The sequence below is a fragment of the Podarcis tiliguerta genome (genome assembly GCF_965153285.1).
Source record: "Podarcis tiliguerta genome assembly, chromosome: 4".
In the NCBI taxonomy this organism is placed as follows: Eukaryota; Metazoa; Chordata; class Lepidosauria; order Squamata; family Lacertidae; genus Podarcis; species Podarcis tiliguerta.
In genome coordinates this window covers 30930993-30957414 of record NC_139537.1, presented here as the reverse complement: position 1 = coordinate 30957414, position 26422 = coordinate 30930993, and the positions used below count along the sequence as shown (strand labels likewise).

Here is a 26422-nt window from a genome sequence, read left to right as displayed (position 1 = left end):
ATGATAGGTGAGACTAGTTTGCATTCACACATAACAAGATGTGGGCCTGGGAGCAAGTACATTTTAGATTTTGTATTTTTGATAGATGATGACAGATGACAGGTACAAGCAGCAAGAAAAGACATGGACCTGTAAGAAATGCATGTGCATGTACATATGTGGCTTTAAAAAAAGATATTCTGTGTTAATGCTTAACATTAAGGATAAAATCCAGAGCTTAATGTGAATCCTAATAATCTTTCAACATTTACACCAAAGTACGTTCCAATTCCCTTAGTAACAGAAGGCATAATATTATAGTAAACAATTCTCTGCGCTCAAACTGTAGAAAAAATTACTCATTTATTCACTCACAAAAGTCTTTGTACCTGTACAAAGCCTGTGACTCAGTCTTCTGAATGCACTTTTTGTAACAATTCATTTTCCTCCCACCCCACCCCGCTCAGCCCCTGTTTTCGGTTGTCAGGAATCAGAAGAATTCAAGAGGAGCTATTCATATTTGCTTAAGCTATGAGCTTCTAAGAAAACTGTTTTGCTGAATTTGACCCACCCCCAATCCATCTACTCTAGCATTCCATGTCCCCAGCCTCTGAAACTGAAGGTTCTTATTTAAGAGATCAGGGCCAAAGACCACCAACAGAGCTATCTATTGTATATTTGCCTAATGCACTTCAAAAATTATTTAATCTGATAGTTAAGAATTATGTACATTAATTTGGGAAATTGGGGATAGAACAACTTCCATTTGTTTCTTCTCGTACCTTCCATTTATTTACTCATACAACCCAGAATTCTAGTAACTTGCAAGCAAATGATCTCTCTCTAAGCAATATCTCCAAACCTTTCAGAACAGCATCTCTGTCATGTTCCTCATTTGTATTTTTCCAAACTGAAAATTCAAAAATCTTAAGCATTCCTTCACAGGAAGATATTTCACATCCCTGATCATTTTAATTGCCATATACTGTATCTTATCTCTTCTTCAAGAGGCTAGATTTATAGAGTTATACAGTAGTTTAAAAACTGCCAATTCAATATTGATAGCCAATGAGTTAAGGCTATCTCGTGTTGGCTCAAGCTGCACAAAATTGGGCAACTGGGAGCTAAGGCTGATGATGCCTTTACAGACATGTCCTGCAATCAGTTTTGGTTGTTTGATGTCACAAACTGTGCTTCCTTGCAACTTACCCTCCATGCACCCACACTTTCCCTTCGACTTTCAGCATTGTTTATTTATTTTGGGCATTTGTACCTGGCTCTTCAGCTAAAATGGCTTGGAATGGCTTAATCAGTTGCCATCCCTGCGCCCACAGCCTTATAATTTAAAAGGCATGGCACAAAAGAAAATAGGGACAGGACGGAAAGAGGGAGGGGAAGGAAACTCAGGCACCAATTCTTAAAGAGTAGTTATTATTATGAGTTTAAAATAAGATTTTATTTTTATAAGTTCTGTTTTATTTGTCCTGGTTTTCATTTTCCAGTGCCATGTTTGTACTAGTTTATGCTGCTTTATATTAAATAAAGATTGGGTTTAAATTTCATTTGGCTGCTTAATACCCCCTTTTTTTTTAAAAAAGGGGGGGTTCTCATTTCAAGATCTAAACTAAAATGGGTTCCTGTTATGATATCTCACATTTTCATTATTATACCCCAAGCACACAAAAATTGCAGGCTATGTGTGACCTAGCACAGGAGAATTTTGCTACTATTCATGAACTGATATCACCAAACATACTTTCAGGTCCTGTTTGGGTCCCATTTGCATTCAGGTGAGAGTATGAAGGGGAATGTATATGTTCTAAATGGTACTAAAATTCACTAATACCAGTACAGTCAACATATGGCAGTGTTCCCTCTATGATGCACTCTCACAAAAATGTCAAAAAAAGTGAAAATATTACTGTATTTTTATATCCTTTATTTTAAACTACCATTATTGGAAAATGATATGCCTCTTTTAAACTAGAAATTCGTGGCTATGATTAATTTAATCCATACAGAATCAGTTATTAAAAATGTGAAGTCAGGCAAACTCCTTTACGATAATAAATATTTAAATTGTACAAACAGCTCTTAGGTAATCACATTATAGGAGTAAAAGAATAAGAATCAATAAAAAGGCATAAAATCTGTGGAGGAAGCATCACACAGCTAAATTAGCTCTTTGCAGTTATAGGAAAAATGGGCCAACCTTCTGTTTTCCAAATAAATTCTATGAAGGTAGATGCTACTGTTCTTGATCAGTTTCTGAATTTCTATGTTTAGAAAAAGCATTCTTGGCATGACTTTTAATTGTTCAGTGGAACCCAAGGGGACACGATGAGCAATTAACAATGTTTAACAATGCTCTGTGCTGGAGGTGATAATGTTGTGCAGTTGAGTATGCTCCCCAGATATGCAGAGGAAGCGTTGCTTTATGACCCATCTCTTACAGAAGTGAGAACTGGAAGGGCAAGAACTGTGCCTTCTCTGTGGTGACACCTACACCTCTGAATATGCTGCCAACAGAACGATGTTTGCTGGCTTTTCGGCACTTAGTCAACATGTTGTTGTTTTTTCAGAAGATCTTTTATGCTGGCTAATAAAAATTGGCATTGGTTTTATTTCTACTGGGACTAATGTTGACATTTTATGGCTGTGTTTTAATGAGGCTGTGTTTGTTTTGATATCTCTTTTAAACTGTGGTGTTAGGCTTTAAAGTGATTTATTGTGATTTGTTTTGTTGCTTTTTATTGTGGATGTACACTACTTTGGGTGGCATCATGGTGGCATAGAATGTAATATATTAATTTAAAATGAAAATAAAAATAGTTTACCAGAATTGTAGCTAAGCAACTAGATCTCTGCAGTGAAAGAACACATCTAGATAATGATAGGGAAAGCCAGTCTAGATTGGTCTGTGATCCTACACTTAGTAGAATCAAACTGGAGATAAAAATGCATTTGTACCTTGAATAGCATCCTATCTGTCTCTTCCATTTTTTCTTATCAATTTGCAGATGGCAAATGCCATGAGCCACAAGACTTTGCAACCAATTTCCTGCCACTGTAATATGCTATGTCAGCTCCATAAAAGCAAAACTGGACACATCTTAGCAGCATTTCTGATTATTAGCTATTTTGCCATTCAAATCGTCTACTGAGCTAGCACAGCCCTGACAATCACTTAGAGATCAGAATGGCAGTAGGATTCTGCATTCCTTCCCCTCAGTCTTTCCTATCACTTGTGAATTATTTACTGTACAGTAATTGCAAAATTATATTAGCTGGCAGCAATCATTGGCGTAGCCAGGATTTTTTTGGAGGGGAGGGGCAGAACAGAGTTATCTGTGACGCAATTGGTCAGTTAGTTGCATATTTTTATTTATTTATTTGATTTAGGGGGACAGCTGCCCCCCTGCAACCCTACTAGCCACACTCATGGTGGCAATACACTGCTTAGGATGCGGGGCTCTGGTCTTGTCGCACTTGAGTTGCACTAGCAATGTTATAACTTGCCAGTAGGAATGCACTTCTGTGGCATACTGAACCATGGCTGTGAAGAAGGAATACTGTAAAGAATAATTTGCAGAACAGCAATCAGTATGTTTGGCTGCCTTAGAGAAAATCGTTTTAGAAAACCATTCACCTAGAAAAGGACACTCTAGCAGGGATGGTCAGCATACAGCAACCATCTCTAAAGCAGATGCAAGCAGATGCACTTAAGGATTAGCTATCAAAAACAGCCAAATGCACACAGCTAAAGCTCTAGTTCTCACTGGGTGGGTAAGCCTCTGTGGGTAGTGTTTCATTCCGACTACTGATGGGGGCTCAGATAATGGAGTACTCTTACACTTAAAAAATACACACAGCTGTACATAGAAAGCTAGATGTCGGGGATAAGGTTTCTCAGCTAGCCTTCATCTTGACAAGTTGTTTTATATGTGCAGACACCTTTTTTATGACATGTCAGGAAGAAGACTAAACCTGAACTCTTCTCCCTGCCCGTCTTATTATGTACATCTGCCATGTGAGTGCAATCGGAAGTGCTGCAGTGTGGAAAATGTCAGGAAGAGAACTAGGACAACATCTATATCTCATGAACAACAATTTGACTGTAACAAACATAGAGCATTTGTATTTATTTATTTATTTTAAAAAATCTAGTTTTGAGTCATTTTACAAAAATGATGAATTGTGATAGAAACTCTTTAATATTTCAATGCACCGCTCCCCCCCAAAAATTATTCCAATAGAATAGACAATTAAATCATTGGGACTAAAAATGAAATCATACAACAACTAAGAAACAAGATGAAGTTATAGTAGTGATACTTATGTTTGGGAATCCTCTTGCAAGAGAGGTCTGCCTAGTCCCCTCTGAGATGTCCTTCTGCAAACAGGAAACCTATTTAATTTTCATTTTATTGTCCTGTTGCTGCTCATATATGCATAGGTTTAAATAGCTACTGTTTTGTGGTTTCCACTGATATATTATTATTATTATTATTATCTATTTATTTAATATTTACTTATTTTTATATAAGTTTTAAATGGTTCTTCTTGTTACCTGTTATGAAATAGCGGGATAGAAATGAAATAAATAAATTCAGCCACAACATACCATGTGTTTTAAATTGAGATTTCCAAGTTTAATGTTGTTTTCCTGCTGTGATTTATACTGTTATTTTGGAGCACTTCCAGATGGTCTGTTTCTTGTGCATTCATCCTGATTTGTTTGCAGGGAGATTTAACAACATTGGATGTTTAATGAACATTCATTCAGATTTGTTTACAGGGAGACTAGATGACGTTGCTTGAAAGCAAGTGTTATCCCACACTTTCCAGCGCGTTTTTCCAGCACTTTCCTTATTGCAAAAAAGCCCCATATTTGGGGGAAGTGGCTTTGTTGTACGAGGCCTCCTACTCATCTATAATAGCAAAACCCGAATTGGTTGGTATGTGATAAAATCCTACCATAAAATAGCAACGTTCTGCAATCACTCCCTATCTGTGAGGTACATCTGTGATGTACACCACTTAAGGTGCTGCTCTGTTTGGCAAGGAAATAAAACATTGGTAAACGGGATTAATAAATCTAAAGAAATTGCTGACTGGGTATTTTACGTGATTCTCAGAACAGAATTATATGGAAAAGACAATATTTTGTTGGCTCAGGACCTGTCCCCATGAAAATATATCTATAGTTAGTTAAATACTTTAAGCAATCAGACAGTAGAGCAGACACTGTCCTCAGGTAACCTCATACAGCTTCCTTCAGCGAAAAATGCTGTCTCTTCTCAGACTAACTTACACATTGAAGTGCTTAGTTCTCTCACATTCTTCCCTTTAGGAATGACAGTAATGCAAAGCACTCCCTTTCCTTTCTGTATCACTGGGTGAGGAAGTGTCAATGCAACACAATGTTTTACCAGCAGTGCAAGGTGCTTTGTGTAAGGTGCCACTTCCAAGGCCTCTGTTTTCTAAAAAGGAAAGCAGGGGGCATGAATACCTGGTTCTTGTTAAATATACGCTGGGGTTTGCTTTATTTTTTTCTACTCAAATACATTCCTAAGCAGATTTCAAATGCATGTTTTATTTCTCCATCAGGCACTCTAAGATTACATTTAGGAAGAAGATGGATGTCTTAGAATTATGATTTTTCTAATTATCCACACTGGTTTGTCTGATGAGAAACATCTAAGTATCTACTACGGAACTCCTCTGAGTTGCAGAAGATTCTGGGCTGGGAAGCACGCAGGGCTGTAGTTAGCCCTCCTCTATAAGTGGGACCATTACATTTCCAGCTGGAGCTTCAGATAAAGAGTTAGTGATTTCCTAATAACAAACAGGAAATTCGAGAACCTGTTGACCAATCTTTGTGTTCCAATGGGACTTACTTTGGAGTAGATATGTATAAAATTGAAGTATTGTGTGTGTGACTTCTTAGCATCAGAAGCATTTTAAATTAATAAGAACAGAGTCCCCCCCCCCTTATGCTTTAACGTGGTACCTCTGGTTACAAACTTAATTCGTTCTGGAGGTCTGTTCTTAACCTGAAACCATTCTTAACCTGAGGTACCACTCAGGCACCAATTGCTGCTGCCGTGCGATTTCTGTTCTCATCCTGGGGTAAAGTTCTTAACTTGAGGTACTACTTCCGGGTTAGCAGAGTTTTTAACCATAAGTGTTTGCAACCTGAGGTGTTTGTAACCCGAGGTACCACTGTATTTATTCTATGAAGCACACACAATAAACTCATAACTAAATTGAGCTGCTTTTAAAGAGAGAAAAATAAAATATATTAAATGTCCTGTCTTTTTCAGTCATGGAACCCAAGATGATGAAAATATGGTTTCTAGGCAATTCCATTCAGGCACTGTTCAAAACCAAGACCTGCTTAGCTTCAACAATGTGGTAGCCTCATGTGCCTTAAGACCATACCCTGTGTTTTTTATTCATTTTTAGTGCAGAAGCTTTTACTCATTTATAATGAAGTTACCCCTTTTAATCACTCTTCCATATGGACACTGTTTTTTCCTGTACATGTATATCATAGTGCACCTTCTGGCCTCACGTTGTTTACAGTCCTGTTTGCACACAGTGCCTTGGAGCAATATCAAGATCTTTTGGGCCTCATCATCTCATTGTATAACTAACCATGGATCTGAGTATGTCAAAGACTTTTGGTGTTTGCACTTTGTAAAGGAAGGTTGGTAATCGTGAACAAGCTGTTTTTCATGGAACCACTGGAATTCAATTTGAAAATCATTTCTGTACATTATAATATTGCAGTACCTTCATGTACCACAGAACCTGTTGATACAGGTAAATATCTCTGTTTACTGACACATCTCTGTGATTAACAACACTTTCTCACTGGGGTAAATTATAAAGTGTTGTTGATCACACTCCCTCCCCCCCAAGTATCCCTTCCCTTATTTTTACATTCGTTACCATCACTGTATGTGATTTGGTGTCAGCTGCAGACGTATGTCTTTTGAGGGTGGCTGATTTGTTTTGGCCAGCTATAATTGAGAATGTCCATCTGTTGTATGTTTTATTTCAATTTAAATCTGTTTTTCATTAATGCATGTAATTTTGTAAACTGCACTATATGACAAAAGTATAAAAATCAGATTACTAGTAATACTACTACTAGTAGTAGTAGTAATCATTGTCATTAAAGTATCATCAGATTTTTGTGCTAAAATTGGGGGCCTGGAGGTTTATTAGGATTTGGATTTACCTGAGTCTGAGAGACTCTGAAAACAGGGCCAGAAAAGGGCCTAAGGTCTGCTTGAGAATCGTTAAGTCCTTGCCTATGTGTACTGTCACATACCAGGCCCTAGAAAGGCTTGCAAAGAAGAGTTTGGATTTGATATCCTGCCTTTCACTCCCTTTAAGGAGTCTCAAAGCGGCTAACATTCTCCTTTCCCTTCCTCCCCCACAACAAACACTCTGTGAGGTGAGTGAGGCTGAGAGACTTCAGGGAAGTGTGACTGGCCCAAGGTCACCCAGCAGCTGCATGTGGAGGAGCGGGGACACGAACCCGGTTCCCCAGATTGCAAGACTACTGCTCTTAACCACTACACCACACTAGCTCACAAAGAAGTGTGGTTTAAATAACAAGGACCAGACCCTCTCTGTCACTCTCTCCTGCACAGGAAGTGCTATGGGATGTAGGAAGTAGCAAAAGGGAGGATATGATGGGATTCTCAGTATCATGAAGAATTTGTATTTACCACAAATACATTAAGGAACCTTTACCTTGGAGCAGATTGCAGATTCAACTTTGGGTATCAGGAGCTCACTATAAACCCCACCCTGCTCCTGAAGTCCATGGAGAAAACAAGCATATGAATGCCAGAAGCTATGCCTAGTTAACTCATATTCCATACTGCTGTCTCAATTACTTACAAGTGGAAATATTTAATTCATAACCAGCCTTGTTACAATGTTGCTAATATAGTTAGCAACTCATCTGTACTCTATAAACTTCTGCTGAATTTCTGATTTGTTTTTGGAATCAACCATTTATGCTCTGGTATCCAAAAAAAAAGTCTGCCAATGCAACCATGCTCATATCTATGAAGTTTGCATCTGGCAAAGATAATGTTGCCTTGCTGAAGACTAAAATTGGTAATATAGAAGCTGCTGCTGCTGCTGCAAGAATTCTGATGGGCTAGAACCAGAACCATCTTTAACACCATTAATAATGATGGGCTTATATCTACACCAGGAATGATCAACTGTGAGGGTGACTTCTACATTTTTTTTAAACTTAAAAGCATCAATTCACTATGTTAATTGCAAAAAAAATCTTTTGTTACAGTTTTAATCAGCACTGACTTTTTAGTCAATTCTGTTAATCCCCTTTTCTCTAGCTTCTGCAGAACACACCCCTCTCCAAGGCTACATGCATCTCTGAATCTCTTTGTTAATCCTCCCTGCTTCTCTCTCTGCCCCACAGCGCTTATTCTCTCTTCACCCACAACACACGCTTTATCTCTAACTGCACCACTACAAGTTAACCCACAAGAAACCCATCACTGATTACCCACCCTTTCTGTTTTCCCACTCCTTCTCTCTGCAATCCATTGCTTGGTTTTCTTTAATCTCATAGTACTCTGTACTTCTCCCTCACTCTGTAATATCACAGGTTTCACCACACTTCCATGTCACAGTTCTTCACTCACAACCACCCACCCACACCTTTCCTTTGCGCCCTTAGTGCTCAGTTTCTGCCCCCCTCCATATTCCTCACTGCTCTTCCCTGACTTCAGTGACACCAGTACACAAGGGTTTCATTTCCCAAGCGATTCTTACATTCAGAGAGTCTCAGGGGCAGACAGGAAGATGGTGCAGCATGGCTGGCTGACACTGTTTCGGGCTTCATGGAAATACTGTTGGCTACTCCTCTGAATTCAGGGAAACAAAAAGAATCGGAACATTCTCCAAATTCCACTTTTGGTGGGCTTGGGTGAAATTTAGATTTTATGACAATGAGCGGAGGTATTCCTTCAATACAGTATTCTTTAACTGCTTTTGACAGTCAACAGATTTCTTTATAATAGTAAAAAAAATGGAAGGGCTTTGATTGGTTGTTGTTCAACTGTATTGTAAGAACAGAATGATACAGCATGCAACGAGAAAGTCAATAAAAGTCATTTACATCAAAATGAAAAGGCTAAGAATACAGCCAAATGAAAGTCAGTGAAATAGTTGATAAGGAAACATTAGCACCTATACACATAATGGGGCTATCCGAAGTGGGGCCAAATATTTTCCTGCCACTATCCTTCAAGGAATTATCCAGCAAGCAGACATGTGTTTCTTTACTGCACAGATTGTTCAACATTATCATCTTTTTCTTCTTGGGTATTTTTCTTGGGTATTTAATATCTCTGTGCCAATCACAATGATGTAAGCACTTCTCTTTTTAGTAAGTTCAAATTTGAGATATTTAATGAAAGTTCTTACCACAACTGATCATCCTTTATAAATTATAGGGCTGCTGATACTAAAATCAAAGAGCTAAGCTGAGAGTACATCTCTCATTGAACTGTGTGGAACTTACTTTTTCACAAATGTGCATAGGATCAGCCTGTTATACACAAAGAGGAGCTTCAGAAAATCAATTTTGATGAAACAACAAGAGATAGATATATGGAACGGGTCTATTTCTCGTCCATATGTGTTTATCACATGGAAAATGTCTACAAAATATCCCACAGATGGTCTCTGTCTCCAGTCAGAATCCAACACATTGTTTCCAGTAATGAAGCAGTATGTTGGAGAAGCTGTGCGGAAAAGGCTATTTTTCCATATGTTGCACTGGTTCCTATTTTGGAAGGAGGTTAATAGATCAATATCCATTAGTGGAGGTAGCAAAATTCAACTGGTACTGTTTATCTACTTATTCAATACTCTTCCCTTAAGGGATACTCATGTCATGCAGCATGAGACGCTCGTATTGTTTTGTTATTAGTAGCTAGAGTATGTATTACTCCAAAGTTTGAGGGGGTGGGGTGGGATATCAAGCATTCCTTTACTGAGATGGCATGATATTTCATGGGGACATGCTTGTGATTTAAAAATTATTCCATCTGACCCCCCCTTGTGAGGGAACAGATCATAAACTTACAAACGTTGTGATTTTTACTCCCTACCCAGTTTCACTGCAAATTAATAAGTGATATATTTAATAAAGATTGATTTGAGATTCATCATACTATCTATAAAAAGTAATACGTGTCTGTTTGTCATCATTTTTGCAATGATCTTTATCTGTGATAGATATATTAAAACAACCATGTTAAATTTCATCGTGCTGTTTAACTTTCCATTTTATTTTCGCAGCCCACGTAATTTTTTGCATAATAAATTTCAAAGTGGTGGAATTTTACTTTTAGGAATTAGAAATGAGTACACCGAACAAGACAAAAAAAAATACATTTCATAATAAGTTTCTATTTTAGTATTGATCTGGCTCAATTATGCATTCTACTGTAGTACACATTTTCACTTTTGGGGAGATAATCAGCCTCATGCATTCTTGCATATGCTTGAACTTTTGGACATTTTTTGTATCCTGTTCCAGTATCCTAGGCAGCTGCAACTATGTCACTGAAGGTCACTATCAGTTTCTAGATGAAGGGGGAAGTACTGTGCATTTTCCTTATTTCTTCTCTGAACAAAAATAAAAGAAGTGTCCTAGGAGTTCACAAGACTTTTGTCACTCTTTTGAAGGGAACTAGTGTTTTATTTGTCCAGCAGCACAAGGACCAAAGTATTTCGAAAAACCACAGAAAGAGCGAGTATCTGATAATGATTGTGGCAAACGGTTGCTCTTCAAAAGTATGACTAGAGTCAAATAAGATGCTATCTGGACGTTACTAACATAAAACAAGAGTTTTCTATAAACCTAACCAAGCTACAGAGAGCCTAGGTGCTTTAATACTGAGATTTACTCAACTCATCTAAGGAGAAAAATACATCAGCCAAAATATTATTATTAATAATAATTTCACTGTACCCTTAATTAATCAGCTATTAAATTTTAGAGCAGTAAAGGTTGTCTCATACACAAGTCATTTTGTTAAATCTGACATTCAAATCCATCTTTGCAATACGCTCTCCTCTGGAGTTGGGCCATGGAATAAAATGCTATGAAAAACAAAATAAACCAAAACCCTGCTGTGGAAACAGGACAGATCTAGTTTTCACATCCCCTGCACAGATAGAAACAAGACAGAAGTAAAAGGCACCAAATGGAGCTCAAAGCTTCAGTATGATATCAGCCTCCACATTCTGGCAGAATTCGCAACCCAAGATATCAGTCCCTCCAAGTCGGATAGTCTCACATATTCTGGGTGCCCAAAATTATCTTGCTTACAAGATTATTATTTTTCCATTTTAGGCAAGCCTTGAGGAAAGAGAAAAATTAGTGGTGGGTATTATGAAATCTTCCCTCTAAATTGACTAATTAAATATGTAGTTGTGTGCTCCAAGACAAAATGGAACCTCCTTGTTGAAGGCCCCATATAATATATATACATACACCTCTTCCCCCCATCCCCATGCGTAAGTATTCACTCGATGCCATGTTCTTGGAAAGTGCCAATACAGAGACATCTCATGCAATTGGGCCAGCACATAAGATACAGGCTTACTATTCCTATAGCACCAGATGGAGTTCTACTATAATGAATCAGAATAAGGGGTTAAAATGTACCTTTGGCTAACGCAGAATTCTTTGCAGATCCCCCCCCCCCAGCCCACGGCATCTTTCTGTTCATAACAAATGGGTTATTTGCCACTATTGTATACTGCAGTTTGCATTTCACCACAAACCTCAATGTGACTGTAGCAAGGGAGGTACTGTAGTCTCTTCTTGTCATATCGTTACTTTTGCCTTCTTTAAACTGAGCAAATGAAATGGTTTATATGGGATAATTCATTCTCTCAGGTAACTTAGCCCCAATAGCCTCTACCAAAGGTGTCATGGACTTTGAAGAAGTACGAACTCAGGACGAAAGGGAGAAACAAGCTAAGAGGAAGGCATGTTTGGCAAATCCTCACTGTGATCAACTCAGAAACCTATGTCCCCACTGTAGAAGGATGTGTGAATCCATAATTGGCCTTCACAGTCACCTATGGACACACCGTTTTGACCATATTCATGGAAGACAATCTTACTCGGTTATGAGTGATCACCGAAGAAGAAGAAAAGAAGAACTAGGCAAAGACTACGGTCACACTGGATGTTTCTTTCAAAGTGGGCTGTCATAGGCCCTTCGGTACTGAACTTGCATTTTGGTTTTCTTGACTGTGTGATCCTATGTTTCTAACATTACAAATACATAATTGTAAGTCCCACTGTATTTACTGGGGTTTATTACAAAGCTAACATGCCTAAGATTGCACTGCAGATCAAAAAATGAAGGATCCTATCAACCAATCTGACACAATAACATGATTAGAAAGCATATGCTTGGGAACATTTTGTACGCCTTTGGATTCTGAGCGTTTTTGTGATTTTTGTCAAAATTTCTGCGTTTACTTTGAAAACAGGATGACTTTAGTGGGACTATTCTAATGTAATCATTCAATGTATCACTTCTATCTCATTCAATCCAGTGATGTGCTATACTTTTTTTGTTTTTGTTAACTGATTTTAAAAAATAATTCTTTAAATTTTACCTTAAGTCAATGATGTGTGGGTACATTATCCTTGAAGGTGCTTAAAATAAGCATCAGCTGATTAACACACATACAACACATGCACCTGCGTTCTGTCTCTCTTCTACAAATTGAGCTGGTCTCTTCTAAAAGCTGCAGGAGTGTACTCATTTTTCACCCAGAGCTATAATTATTTTCTGCTTTAATTTTACAAAAACCTTTTGTTTCATTCCCATGAGCCCATCTGATCCTTATATTACACTTGCTCTATTAAAACACTCATGGAGAACAAAGCACAGTTGTACTGATTCATAAGTAACATCTTTCCTCTTCTCCCCTTTCCTCCCCCAACCTCCACCTTTTAAATACTGGGTACACATACTAGCAAAGGTTATTTTTAACAGTGTCTTTGGTTTTCAATCTTCTGTCCCACTCTTAATCTCTTTTCAAAATGGAGGCAACACTTCCAATCCATAGGGACCTCACGTGTTATCCAATAATTCTCAAATATTCTAGACAGAGGCTCTGAGATTAAATCTGCAAGCTCTTTTAGTACCCTTGGATGCATCTCCTCGGGCCCTGGAGATTTGTAGATTCATTTAAAGTAGCTAGGTGTTCCCTTACCACCTCTTTTCCTCAGCCCCCTTTATTACATTATCACCAAATTTGGAATTGCTTTCCTTTGGGTGAAGACAGAATCAAAGTAGGTATTGAGCAGATCTGCCTTTTCTCTGTCACCCAATAGCATTTCTCCATCTTCTCCATGCAAAGAACCTACTACTTGATTGTTCTTTCTCTTGCTTTGAACTTAGCCAAAGAAAACTTTTTTTAAAAAAACCTCTCTTGCAAGTCCGAGGAATATCTTGACCGGATATAATGTGATTTCTTATGTTCTTCCTATTTTTGCACAATAAATTGCAGTGAAAACCGATTGCAGTTTTGGGAAGCACGAAGGAAAATGTGAGGGTAATACATGAATAAAGGTTTCAACAGAATCCCATCATATGGAGTAGCCAGACGGAAACTATATTTAAGGTAAGATAAACTTGGAAAAGGCTCTGAAATAAACAAGGAAATGATTGTGCTCAAGAGAAATCATGTAAAAGGGCAACACAGCAGCATAAAGACAAAGATGGCTGCAGGTGAGGTGACTCTTGTAATTTGCCAAAGAATAATTATTCTGCATATTTCATGAAATATATCAAATCAATCAAAAGTTATCTTTAGAAATTATCATACCAGATTAAAAATAATTTCCTAAATCAATCACTATTAACCTACCACGGTGGCTGATTTGTGAAGGAATGCTTTTAAGAGGCATGAGCTGCACAAGGACACCCAAAATCATGCTGATTTTCAGTGAAAAGCAGGCAGTGAGTTAAGCATCCTGTTTCACTATGCAAAGTCTATGGCTGTGAAGACATTTTTACAGATCTTGAATATTAAGTGCTTTCTTTAAAATAAAAATAAAAATCTACCTGTTTCCACTGTATGCTTTTTCGTTTGAATGCCTAGACCAAAATGTGCATCACTACTTTGATTTTGTGTCATATTCTCCAGATTCAACTCCTCCTCTTCAGGGGACAAGGCCATGGATTCAGAAGTCTGAACAGAGGAGGAACTTCCTCTCAGAATCAGTTCCGAGAATCAGTTCCCCATGCCCTGAAAACACCAGCACGTGAGAGGCTAATTTGACAGCACCGCTCCAACCTGAGGAAGCTACATTGCTACCTTGGACTCCAGGTGAGAAGCCAGTGCCTCCTCTGCCCTTTGAAGCCAATTGCCTTTGAATGAGGCTAAACCCGCTTCTACTGAAAATGCTTTCATCACTGGAGGTGTAGCTAGCCACAAAGATAGAGATGCAGCTCTATTGAAAGCTCAGTTTGCTTGTCACTGAAACAACATTTCACCCTGTTCATACTCTCCAGTCTGACAGGATGTTGTCCAATTTTCTTGGACTTTGCCTTACTGGAACCTGACTGCTGCTTTGCTTGACTTTTGGTTATTGGAACTTGAATCTTGCTTTGTTTGATGTTGCCTTACTCACTCTAGAACCTAAATTTTGACTTGCTGGAACTCAAACTTGTAACACACCCTGTTCAGGCTAGAACCCCATCTGGTGGAGACCACCACCTGGAACACAACATTCTGAGACTGCTTTGTTAGTTTTTGATGACATTTCACCTGTGTGCTGTTGTATAAGGAAATATGACATAACCACCCACTCTGTTCCATCTCTTTTTAAAAGGAGCCTAACTGTTCTAACACAACAGCTGCCACTTTTTCAGCAGGAGAACTGGCCTTGTCTTCCAGAGACCTCTGCATAAAGCACCACTTTCTCCAGTGAGCTCAAGTGAGCTTCTTCACCATTCTACACCAGGCCAAAATTAGCCCTAATTTTGAGGAGAAAAGTTTCCTCTTCAGTGCCACAGTAAAATGTGTCCTCAAATGATCCAAGTTAATTCTGGTTCTGTTCATATTTGCCCTTTTCTAATAGTTAGATAAGACATAGAACTTATGAATTAAGCTGCTATATTTGCCAGATAGTACCATATCCTCTTCTTATAATACAGCTTAAGGTACTGAACTGGAAAGTTTAACATAAAAAAATAATAATATTCCAGCTACAAGGTACAATGAAGCAAAGTCTAATTCCCTGTCTCTGTTAATTCTAATGCAAAGCCCACAAATACTTGCTTGGCTTTACATACTCTGTGCATTTACTCAAGTTGAAGATACTGCTGTTTTCCTTGTAGAGGCCTTCAACCTAGTACATACATACTGTGAGCATGAAAAAACAACTCAGAGCCTTATCATTTGAATGACTGGGCACAGATAACTGGGTATTGCTTCTTTGTCCATTAAATGTCTTGTCAGGAGCCCCTGGGGTTTGGCATGTTCTTCAGATGTAGAAGAGAATGGGTGTGCAACACTGCCATTTGAAAATGACAAGCAGGATGAAGTCTTGGTCAGGTTTAGTATAAATAAATATTAGGGATCTGGCCTTCTTCTTGGTCTTGTCAATAAATAAGCATCTTCTGTTTCCTGTGTTTCAGACTCCTAACTTCTTGTTTCACCCCCTGACCCAAAACAACCTTGAGCTTGAGCACAAACTCTCCAGTCCCAGATTCAGATACCTCCTGGACCTCACAATGTTTCTTAGTGAAACATTTTAGACTTAAATACTATTTGGCACATTACATTGTGATAAAGTTACGATGAGTCTTGCACTCTAGCTTACAGTAAACATGGAACGCCTATGCTGCACTTAGAGTGCATTTCTTATTATTAAGCTTTGATTAACTGATTAACTGTTGATTAGAAATGCTACTGTACTGAATAAATATCTCAAAGCATACAAGAACACAGTGAAACTCAGGCAGATTTCCCATGGCTCATATTTTTAAGGAGTATGAATCATTAGATCTCAGTGGAATTAATTTCCCCCATTTCTTCCTTTATTTATTAGCCTAAGGAGCAAGGTCTCAGGACCCAAAAGTAGCTTCAAGTTTTTCACCATCTGTGCTGAAGTGAAGCCAATGCAAATTCCACCGTCATCTCTTCACTTTTATGCCTCCTGCAATATTTCATTTCACACTTGTGATCTCTGTGCCTTAGAAACAATAAAATATGTACATCTCATCAACTTGAAAGAACCATTTGTGACATGTCAACAAGAAACTGCTCTTGAAGTAACTCAGGGCACAGAATCTAAATTATAAGGTGATGAAAGCAGTACAACTTCAGCAACTATACTGCCACACTATGCTGGAGGACATTCACAGTGCAATCCTACATTTGAGTTTCACTTACTGGATAGGAATGGAGAATAAATTAATTCAATCTAAATTTTAAGGGCCCTGACTGAATTTGCACCTCCTGGACTAACACACTGACCGATCCTTCCGATTTTGCACTTCTCTGAATTTTGCGATCGTATAATTGGCTCAAAAGAGTAGCAACATTTGCAACAATAACGCCTTCCCCTGCGACATAATGTTTTAGGATAAAATGTGTTTTGAAATGCATATACAGTACTGAGAAAAAATATGTATTTGTATCTGTAGTTCCATATGGATCTTAAAAAAATAAAATCATAGATTAATGTGGGAACAGGGTAGAATGGATTTATGAATGAACATGCGAATGAATATGTGTGTACATGTCCTGAGTTTGTTATATCTAGTTCTGTACTGTGATATTGGTCTATGCTAGTTTCCTGCAAATGTTAAATTGGTTTTAGTTGTAATATCTGGCTGATCCTGATTTAGCAGAACTAAACATCACTACAAAGGAAGCCTCCGAGGTGATAATATTTTTAGTGATTTAAGGCCACTGGATGAGCCAGTGTTGCCTCCTCCCCTCCACCCCAGTGCTTTCTCTCTATGCATTTCAAAGGAGCTGGCTTTCCTGGAAACTGAAGCCTCTTCTACCCGGAAGTATTTGGCTAATCTTAGCATGACCAGGATCAAGGCCCAAGCAAGAGTCAGCTGATAGGTGTTCTTCTGTGGGCAGAAGAAAAACTTTTTTAGATGGATGAGCCCGCTGTAGGATCCAGCTGCCTTGTCCTCTTCCCAAAAAGCCACCTTAACGAGTGGGGCAGCATTTAATGTCAGCCCTGGAAGTGTCTTCCCAGAACATATCTATCTATCTATCTATCTATCTATCTATCTATCTATCTATCTATCATCTATCTATCTATCTATCTATCTATCTATCTATCTTCCATCATCTATCAGTTCTTGGTAGTGGTGCCTGCCCTGTGGAACGCCCTCCCATCAGATGTTAAGGAGATAAATAACAGTACAACTTTTAGAAGACTTCTGAAGGCATAGGGAAGTTCTTTATATTTGATGTTTTATTATGTTTTTATATCTGTTGGAAGCTGCCAAGAGTGGCAGGGGCAACCCAGTCAGATGGGTTTGGGTACAATTATGATTATTATGGGGACGCGGGTGGCGCTGTGGGTTAAAGCCTCAGTGCCTAGGGCTTGCCGATCGAAAGGTCGGCGGTTCGAATCCCCGCGGCGGGGTGCGCTCCCGCTGTTCGGTCCCAGTGCCTGCCAACCTAGCAGTTCGAAAGCACTCCCTGGTGCAAGTAGATAAATAGGGACCGCTTACTAGCGGGAAGGTAAACGGCGTTTCCGTGTGCGGCTCTGGCTCGCCAGAGCAGTGATGTCATGCTGGCCACGTGACCCAGAAGTGTCTTCGGACAGCGCTGGCCCTTGGCCTCTTTGAGTGAGATGGGCGCACAACCCTAGAGTCTGTCAAGACTGGCCCGTATGGGCAGGGGTACCTTTACCTTTACCTTTATGATTATTATCTGCCCCTGATATATTAGATACCTTCAGTGTGAAGCTTGAAGGTTGGAGGTACTTCTTTCTCTTCAAAGCATCATTGTGAAAGACAGGTCCTTTGGAAATTGACATTATGATGTTTGGTATGCCTAAAAATAATCTAGGATGTTTGTATTCCATGTTACATTGACATGAGTTCTAGAAGTTTGTTTTCTAATGCTTCCAAGCGTGACTGAATGGACAAAAATGCATACTGTCCTCCATACAATATCAGCAAACACAATGGACAGACAAAATGAGTTTTGTTCTCTATAATCTTGTTTCATCCAAATTTACAAATAATGAGTTACAAATGTTTATAAACTTGCTTATTCATTGTGATTATCCATGTTAAATGTTTATGGATTTACAAAGCAGAACAAGTCGATAGGTTGACAAAGACCAGAATGCAATCAGAGTCCAAATCAGATACAGGTCTCCAACCCCTTTAGTTTCAGAATCTGTCCTGTAACTTATAAAAATCAGGCAAAAATATTTCAAATCTTAAACTAATACTGTGAAAAAGCACTCTCCTTGATCTCATAGTTAAGTCCCATGATATATCCTTGGGAGGAAAAAAACCAATAATAAAATGCAGTCTTTGATTTATTGGCTTATGTTTTAAGATTTTCTTTCATCAAATTTTAGTTAACATTATTTCATATTGTAAAGTATAGCCAAACACAGGCATTTTTCATTAGCAGTACACAAGAAATCCAAGAGGCAAATACGTAATTGCAATGACAGGAGTAGCAGCAGCTCCCCTTAGTGCATAGATGTCACTATCAGTAGTGTTCATACTAAATAGCTTTTTCTTAATAGCATTCTTTTAAATTCTTCAGCTACTGACCTGTTAATCACCTAGGACATCTGGTGCTGCATAATACCCAGAATGAAGGAGAGGAGTTAACTCAGCCAGACAATAGTCCATGAAGATCAGTAGACCTTAGTTGATTTGCCCGAGCTGACAATTTGCCCCATATTTTCTCAATAAGATATAATGCTCCAGCTTTAATAAAAATAAAAGTTCTTACAAATTATTTTTTTAAAAAAATTAACAAGCTTTCCTCTACTTACATAAGAACTACCATGTAATGGGATCACCAGATGCCAAGACAGAAATTTTAACATCTGCTCATAATGAATTTCAGTTAGAAATAAAGGAAAAACTTCAAAGCAGCCTTCTCTCCCTGTGGCTAAGACATACATTTTCTTATTTAGTTTCATCACTGGCTCTGTACATTCTTATGCAATTACATTTCATTGTTCCATTCTCAAAGCATGACGGGTCCAATGGGGGATGGCCCCAAATGACCTTGAACAGAGAAGCTTGCATTGCATCTCCACGCAGTTACATGCCATTTGTTGTCATCCTTGTCTCCCAAGCCCAAACTGCTCTGCTTCATTTCTCCCTCCTCTTCCTTAGGGTCCCTTACTGATGTCATGGAATCACAAAGTTGGAGTGGGCCTTTGAAGGCCATCTAGTTCAACCATGTGTTTGATGTAGGAAAACCACAGCTAGTACATCTCCAAAGAATGGTTGTCCCACATTTCCTTCAAGATCTCCATTGAAGGAGAACCTTCAAAGTAACTGATTCCATTGCTGAACTGCTCGTAATGTCAAACCTCAAGTGTGTGGTTCAACTTCAAAAGGAGACATTTGTTCCTTATTAGGGTCCCAATTTTTGGAACTCCCTTCCAGTTTAAGTCAGACGGGGTCCCTCCCTGTTGAATATCAGGTGCTTACTGAAGACTTGCTTTATTCTGATTTTATAGTCTTGATTAAATTTAAACTCAGTTTTAATCTTCTGTCATAGTTTAGATATTACTGTGATTTAAGAAGTATACAAATTGTTTAAATAAATAAAAAAGACATTTCAGCTAATGTTGAACCAAAATATATCCTCCTGTAACTTAAGACCATTACGTCTATTCCTGTGTGACATCATCCAGGGATTTGAAGAGTGTTGTCATGTTTCTCCTCATTCTTTCTCTTCTTCAACTTAAGAATACCCAGGTCCTTCCATGTTTCCTCATACACTTCCCCCCCCATACCTCTATATATGTTGTCTCCCTCTGAACTCATTCCTGTTCTAGCGTAATGCTCAGAACTGGACACAGTACTCCATATGAAGTCTGACTACCACAGAACAAAGTGGAACTACTACTGCCTATGATTTTGAAGTAGCATGATTCAATGTAGCCAAAATCATATTAGCCTTTTTGTAGCTGTTATCATACTACTAACACACATTCTATCTTGTGCATTTGCTATCTCATGCATAATTTTACTTTTGACTCTGCTGAACTACATTTTGTTAGTCCTGGCCCAGTCTTTCATTCTATCAAGGCCATTTTGAATATTATTCATTTCTTCTGATGTATTAACTATATTTTCCAATGATTATTTTATAATGATTTATCCACCCCTTCATTTAAGCCACTGAGACAATACCAGTCCCGCCGACCCTGGTGGTGTCAGACCCTTGCTGCCACACCCTGTCCAGTCAGCTGTTCTGATCTCTAATAATGGCAGTACATCCACATTTTTGTCACTAAACTGTCAATCACTGTATTAATTAGATCAAAACATGCCATCTTCAGCCAGCATTAACCTCTGCACCCTCATCTATACCCCCCCCCAGCATCTACATTCTATAAGATACAGCCTAGTGAGTAAACCCCTCCAAAAACATATCGCTTTGAGGACTAGATTTTATTTTATTTCATTGTCTAATAAAGACAATATTACATTTTGGGAGAATTGGCTCAAGGATGTCAATCCATGTATAACTGCAATTGTCAATAGCACCTCCATTTCTCTATTCTTTTCAGGATTTAAAAGCAAGAAGCTTTATGTTTGTTTAAATAAATTTATATTCAACTCTCTTCCAAGAGCTTAGGTGGATTGCAGGGAGTGAAAAACAATGTACTAGAAATTTTGCATATGCTTCACTATCTGGACAGTACACTCCAGTGTAAAACATGTTGCTACCTTTGACAAGCATGTACAAGCATGCACACAAATGGGTTATGTGCCAAAAATGAACAGATTTTGGTCTATTTTATGTTTGTTTTTGTTCTGGTATAGTTCTTGAGAAGTCTGGACAGAAAATGACATGGTTTGCCCAATACTTGGCTTGCATTCTATATAGGATGGGTCGTTATGCACCTGTAAGTATGTGGTATCCTTGACTTCCAAAGCAAATTCATTAATGTTTAAAGGAGGAAACTCATAGCTGTTGAAGCATAACAGTTTGCAGTGCGCAATAAAAAAGCAACTTGGGAAGAACTTAGAACTTTCTGGGTTTCATTATCCAGCTGTACATTTTGATCTTTAATGAGAAACACAAGCTGGTTTGCAGTGTTTCACAAGCTTTTACTTTAAACTACAATTTTGTTTATACTTAAACTTAAATTTGGAAGATGGATTCTATTATTTGACCAACTCACTTGCCTGTAATTGTCAGTTTGATCATACCAGTCAAAAACAAGGGCCAATTTCTACTCTGGAACTTTATAACATGGAGAAAGACAACAGCTGACCAGTACAGCACATGTTTTGCATGTACAGTCATATCTCATGTTACGTCCGCTTCAGGTTGTGTGTTTTCTTCTTGCGTCCTACGGCAACCTGGAAGTACCGGAATGGGTTACTTCTGTGTTTCGCCACTTGTGCATGCACAGAAGTGCTAAATCGCGCTGCCCGCCTGCGCAGACACAGCACTTCGAGTTGAGGGCTTTTCACATTACGGACGAGCCTCCGGAATGGATCGCATCCATAACACAAGGTACCACTGTAAAAGGTCTCAGGTTCAATGCCTGCATATCCAGGTAGATATGGGAAAAACTATTGGAGAACCACTATGAGTCATTGTAGAAAATATCAAACTTGGTGGATGGGCGATATTACTAGCTGGTATGAGACAGCTTCCTATATTGCTAAGCAGGTTCATACCAATGTATGAGACCCGTAGTACTGTGCACCTACAAGCTGGTAAAGGTACAGAAAAGGCAAGTATCTGAGATCAGCCAAGGATGTAATCTGGCGAAGCAAACAAGTGATTTTCAGTTGATTTCGAACAACGTGGGGTTTTGCACAGGGGTTTGCAAGTGCCACCAAACAGATGACTGGTGATGCCTGCAAACCCAGCTGCCTCTGTCTACATGGTTTGGAATCAACCCTTGCAGGCAAAGAACAGCTGGCTAGTGGTGCTTGCAAATCTCACTTTTTGGCAGGTTACAAGCTCCCAAATGGAAACAATCCCAGCAGGGCTTACATGTGGTGCCAAACGCAAAAGGCACCAAATGCAAGCCCTATTTGCCAAGGAACAATTAGGAGTCTGCTTTAAGGTTCCCAACTGTTTCTTTGCAGCTGCATTTTTACCAGGTGTGGGGCAGATGTGTGTGGCTTGGGGGAAATGACCTTATAGGTCAAATTACGATCCTTGTAATACCTAATTAGCCCATGGGCTGAAGATTCCCCACCACTGCTTTATACAGTGGAGCCAACCCATCCATGGGTTAGAAAATTATCAGTAATTGGAGATGAGATGATGGACCACAGTCCGGAGTATATACTGGAATTGACAAAGATAACCATAGGGCTGCCAGAAGGAAGGAAAAGGAAAGTCAAGCATATGAGTTCAAGAGAAGAGGTTAGATGGTAATGGGAAAGAGGGCAAGGCACGGGCCACACTGATATAAGGGATGAATAGAAAACAGTGCATGTAGATATACACTACTGGTATATTTACAATAGAAAGGTAGATTACTGCATGATCATGTGAAAAACAATTATGAGAGGCACTGTGATAGTTCTTCAATGTGGTGGTAAATGATCATGTATTATTAGCAGGGGAGGACAAAAGGTAGAGTGGAATCTACTGTGGATGATCTGCAGATGATCTCTTGGATGATCTGCTGAAAATTTGAAAGGATTTCCAACTCCCCAGTCCAAACTAACAAAAGCAACAACAAAAAGATCTCCTTGAAGAAATGGGGCAGGAAATCAGGCATTATTATTATTATTATTTCCTTATTGTTCCTTATTATAATTATTATTTCCCTAAGTTGTGTACAGATAAACCACTGATACAAGTGAAGAACGAAGTAAGCATACAGGATTAATAAATGTAACAATGGCTATCCAGTATCAATAAACCAGAGATCAACAAATTGTGTTAAAGCATTATGCACTTAGTTCTGGTCCTGATAACATCCCTGAGCTGAGAATGTGGTCAGGGGCAACCTGTTCATTAATTCTAAGATTATTCCACCCCAAACCACTATTTTGCACCAGGCTCCAGCTGGCAGACCTTGGAGTTATAGTAAAAAAACAAAGAAGATTCTGCAAGCCAGAAGTCTGCCTATTCCTCATTTATAGAATAATAGGGTTTTTATAAATAGCTTCTTTTCTTATTAAAGGGGGGAAGAAATACCATTTTGACTGTTTTATGCCACAATAGATCAGATGGGCACCGATGCACATAAGTACCCTCAATGCACACACAAGGAATTATACAACTTCAGTTGTCTTTGAGGCATTTGAATTCTGTTGTGGTATCACAAGAAGCTCTTTCTTCTTTTTTATTTTCATTACAGCACAGGACAAAAAATTATTTTGACATCACAAAGGGGAAAGAATACTGTTTCTGATGCCATTCTGATACTTTATATTATCCTTCCTTGTACCAAAGTGCAAGAATTGTTGGTGACAGGATGACAGAAAATATATGTCAACGGAGAAAAAGCTCTACACCATTCCTAATGAAATTTGAAACAGCCAGCACAATAGATTAACAATTTAGGGTCTGACATAAAGCACACTAAAAACCCAGCACCATTTGGATTTCCAAAAATGTGTGTTTTATATACAAAATATTCCTAAATCCTATTCAAGGACAGCCTGACCGCTGCCCCCTGAGTCTAGTTACTATGCTAACAGTTTTGTGTCAAAGAAAGACTGACAAAAGGTACCAAAAAAGCTTTTACTTACAAGAATGCAGTGCAGCTCAATCTTTTTTGTTTTTAAGGTGCAATGATTTCAGCATCTAAAATGTAACTTCAGGCACTCTGAAAAGAAACAGGTTAAAATCTCTTTCAGTTATAATTGCTATTTCAGATTTAATTAAAAATTAAACTTTCATAATGTTTCACCATCCAAAGCAATGCATTATCAGTCAAGCATAGCTTCTTTTTCTTCTTCTTTTTTTAGTTAGAAAAGCTCTTTCCAGAGTAGTTTGTAATGAAGAAAGGAAATAAAGAAGGCAATTCAGAACAGAAAAATACAGCTCTACATTAAAGGATTCCAAATAGCGTGGCAAAAAGGGGAGAAAAAATTCTCCTGCACCTTTATATCAACAATCTAACTTATTAAAAGAATCAGGCATAACAATTAAAAAAAGACAGATGAAATTACATACCCATGATTGTGGGAGGAATGAGCAATAAAAAACAAAACAAAACTAGGGACATTTTAGGACGAAACTATAATAAAAGAGAGTTTGCACTTTTAAATAGTGTCAGGCAACACAAACAAAATCTTCAAGCTTTATAGATTTGCTGCTGACTTCATTGTTGATGTGGATTACACCCACAATCCAATTTTTTTAAAAGGTTGCTCAATAGAATCTTTAAATTTTAAACTGTTGCATAGAAATGAAAAATATATTGAATAGTCTACTATTTTTGTTCAAAACAACTGGTTGTAAATCTCACTTTTTATGCAAAATTACAGGATAGTTCTTCAAGAGAATGGGAGAAGAAGCAGCAACTTTTTAGGGTTTGGGGTTTTCTAACCACAGGAATGGGTAACATAGTTTCAAATGTGCACAACTGGAATGGTGGTGTTAAAAGTGTCAGTGATTATTATGCTATAAACAAAAAGAAAAATAAATATAGGAATAGTAAGATTCCATGGTTTTTATATGTCTGTAACAAAAATACATTAAAAAACCCAAGCAAAACATAGAAGGGAGAGAATATAAAATAAGAAATAAAGTCCAAAATGTTACAATATGTTAACTAGATTCATACTATCTGTAATTCAACAACAACAAAACATGGCAGAAGATATTTACAAATATTTATAAACAAAGATGCTTCCTACATAAGCATCACCACCAGACATTATAGGGAGCTAATACAACCACAACCTTGTGGGGGTACACAGGGTGGCTTGGTAATGTTCCTGGTGAAGTGGTCATGAGATTACACATTTATGTCCAGAGTTTCCAATGGGTACATTCATTTTCTGGTCTACAGAAAAAGAAATAAAGTTACTGGTGGAGCACTAAAATGTGGGTATGTGCTGGGCAATGTACATTTACAGCTTCCTTAAGCACACAAAGACAGCCCTGATACAGTCAACCACATATCGCCACAAACCCAGAGTCACAGAAATCTAAAAATTACAGCATTTAAAGCTGAAATCTTGCATGCAATCATGTGCATATTGACTTCAGAGAAATATAAACTGGTGCATCTGGGCATAGGAATGAATTGAAATTGGTTTTCGTATACTAACTTTCCACACTGAAAGTCTGTTATGCCAATCCTGCATTTTGTTTAATAATTATTGGCAATGCAGTTGCAACTAGAAAAAGGAAAAGGGGGAAAAACAGTATCTTTTATGTTGCTGACTTAGGATGTAACAGGCACTAGTAAAGAAGCTTGGGGGTTATATAGGGATTGTTTGTTGTAAGTATTTTCATGTTTAATTTTTTTAAAAAGGAGCTTAGGAATATAGTGTTAATTTCATGATCAGCTCTTAAAGCTCCCTATAGGACATATATAATAAGAAGCTTCACCCAAAAAGTATCTGTGAAAAATGTATGTAAATCATCAGATGCATCATTAGTAAATGCCAAACCAGTCGACTTTGGGGTCAGTGATATATAAAGTGATTCATGAATTACAAATTAGAATTATTAATATTGTACTCACCAAGTTATTCCCTAACAAAAACAACTTGGTATCATTTGCACACAGTTTTGAATAATTAGGAAACAATGAAACTAAGAGAAGCCATTTCCCCCCAATGCCATGGAGGCATTACATGATAGGCAAAATCATGCCACAGTAATGTAAAATGCAAGGCTTGTTTAAACAATTCTATGCCATTTTCATTATAAAAACATGTTCTTTATTTGTTTCTTCCTAATGGTATTTATCAATTGTTTGGTCACACACTCTCAATTTGCATGCAGTGCTAAGCCAATCCATGGCTAAGGGTAAACAAACAATTATGTGGGTACTCACAGCAAATTTAGGGCTGCTCTGCTGCTCCCACAGCCTTGCTAGTGCTATGCTACCCAGAGCTAAGCCATGGTTCGTGTAAAATTATGTCCAAACCCAGACCCATGGTTTGTCTCCACTTTATAATTAACCACCAGAGGACTAAATATCAACACAATTTATGTT

The 26422-nt window shown here is 38.2% G+C and overlaps 1 protein-coding gene across 44 annotated transcripts in view; it reads right to left on the bottom strand.

Annotated features, from left to right (window-relative positions):
• Window positions 1-26422, bottom strand: part of ZBTB20 (zinc finger and BTB domain containing 20) — a 500505-nt gene that overhangs the window by 304028 nt on the left and 170055 nt on the right. For 41 of the 44 annotated variants that reach the window (XR_014510328.1, XR_014510329.1, XR_014510330.1 and 38 more), the window contains one exon: window positions 23997-24073. The exons of the other annotated variants lie outside the window; for them this stretch is intronic. The gene's annotated coding sequence lies outside the window, so the exon portion shown is untranslated. The remainder of the gene's footprint in view (window positions 1-23996; window positions 24074-26422) is intronic. 44 annotated transcript variants of the gene reach the window in all.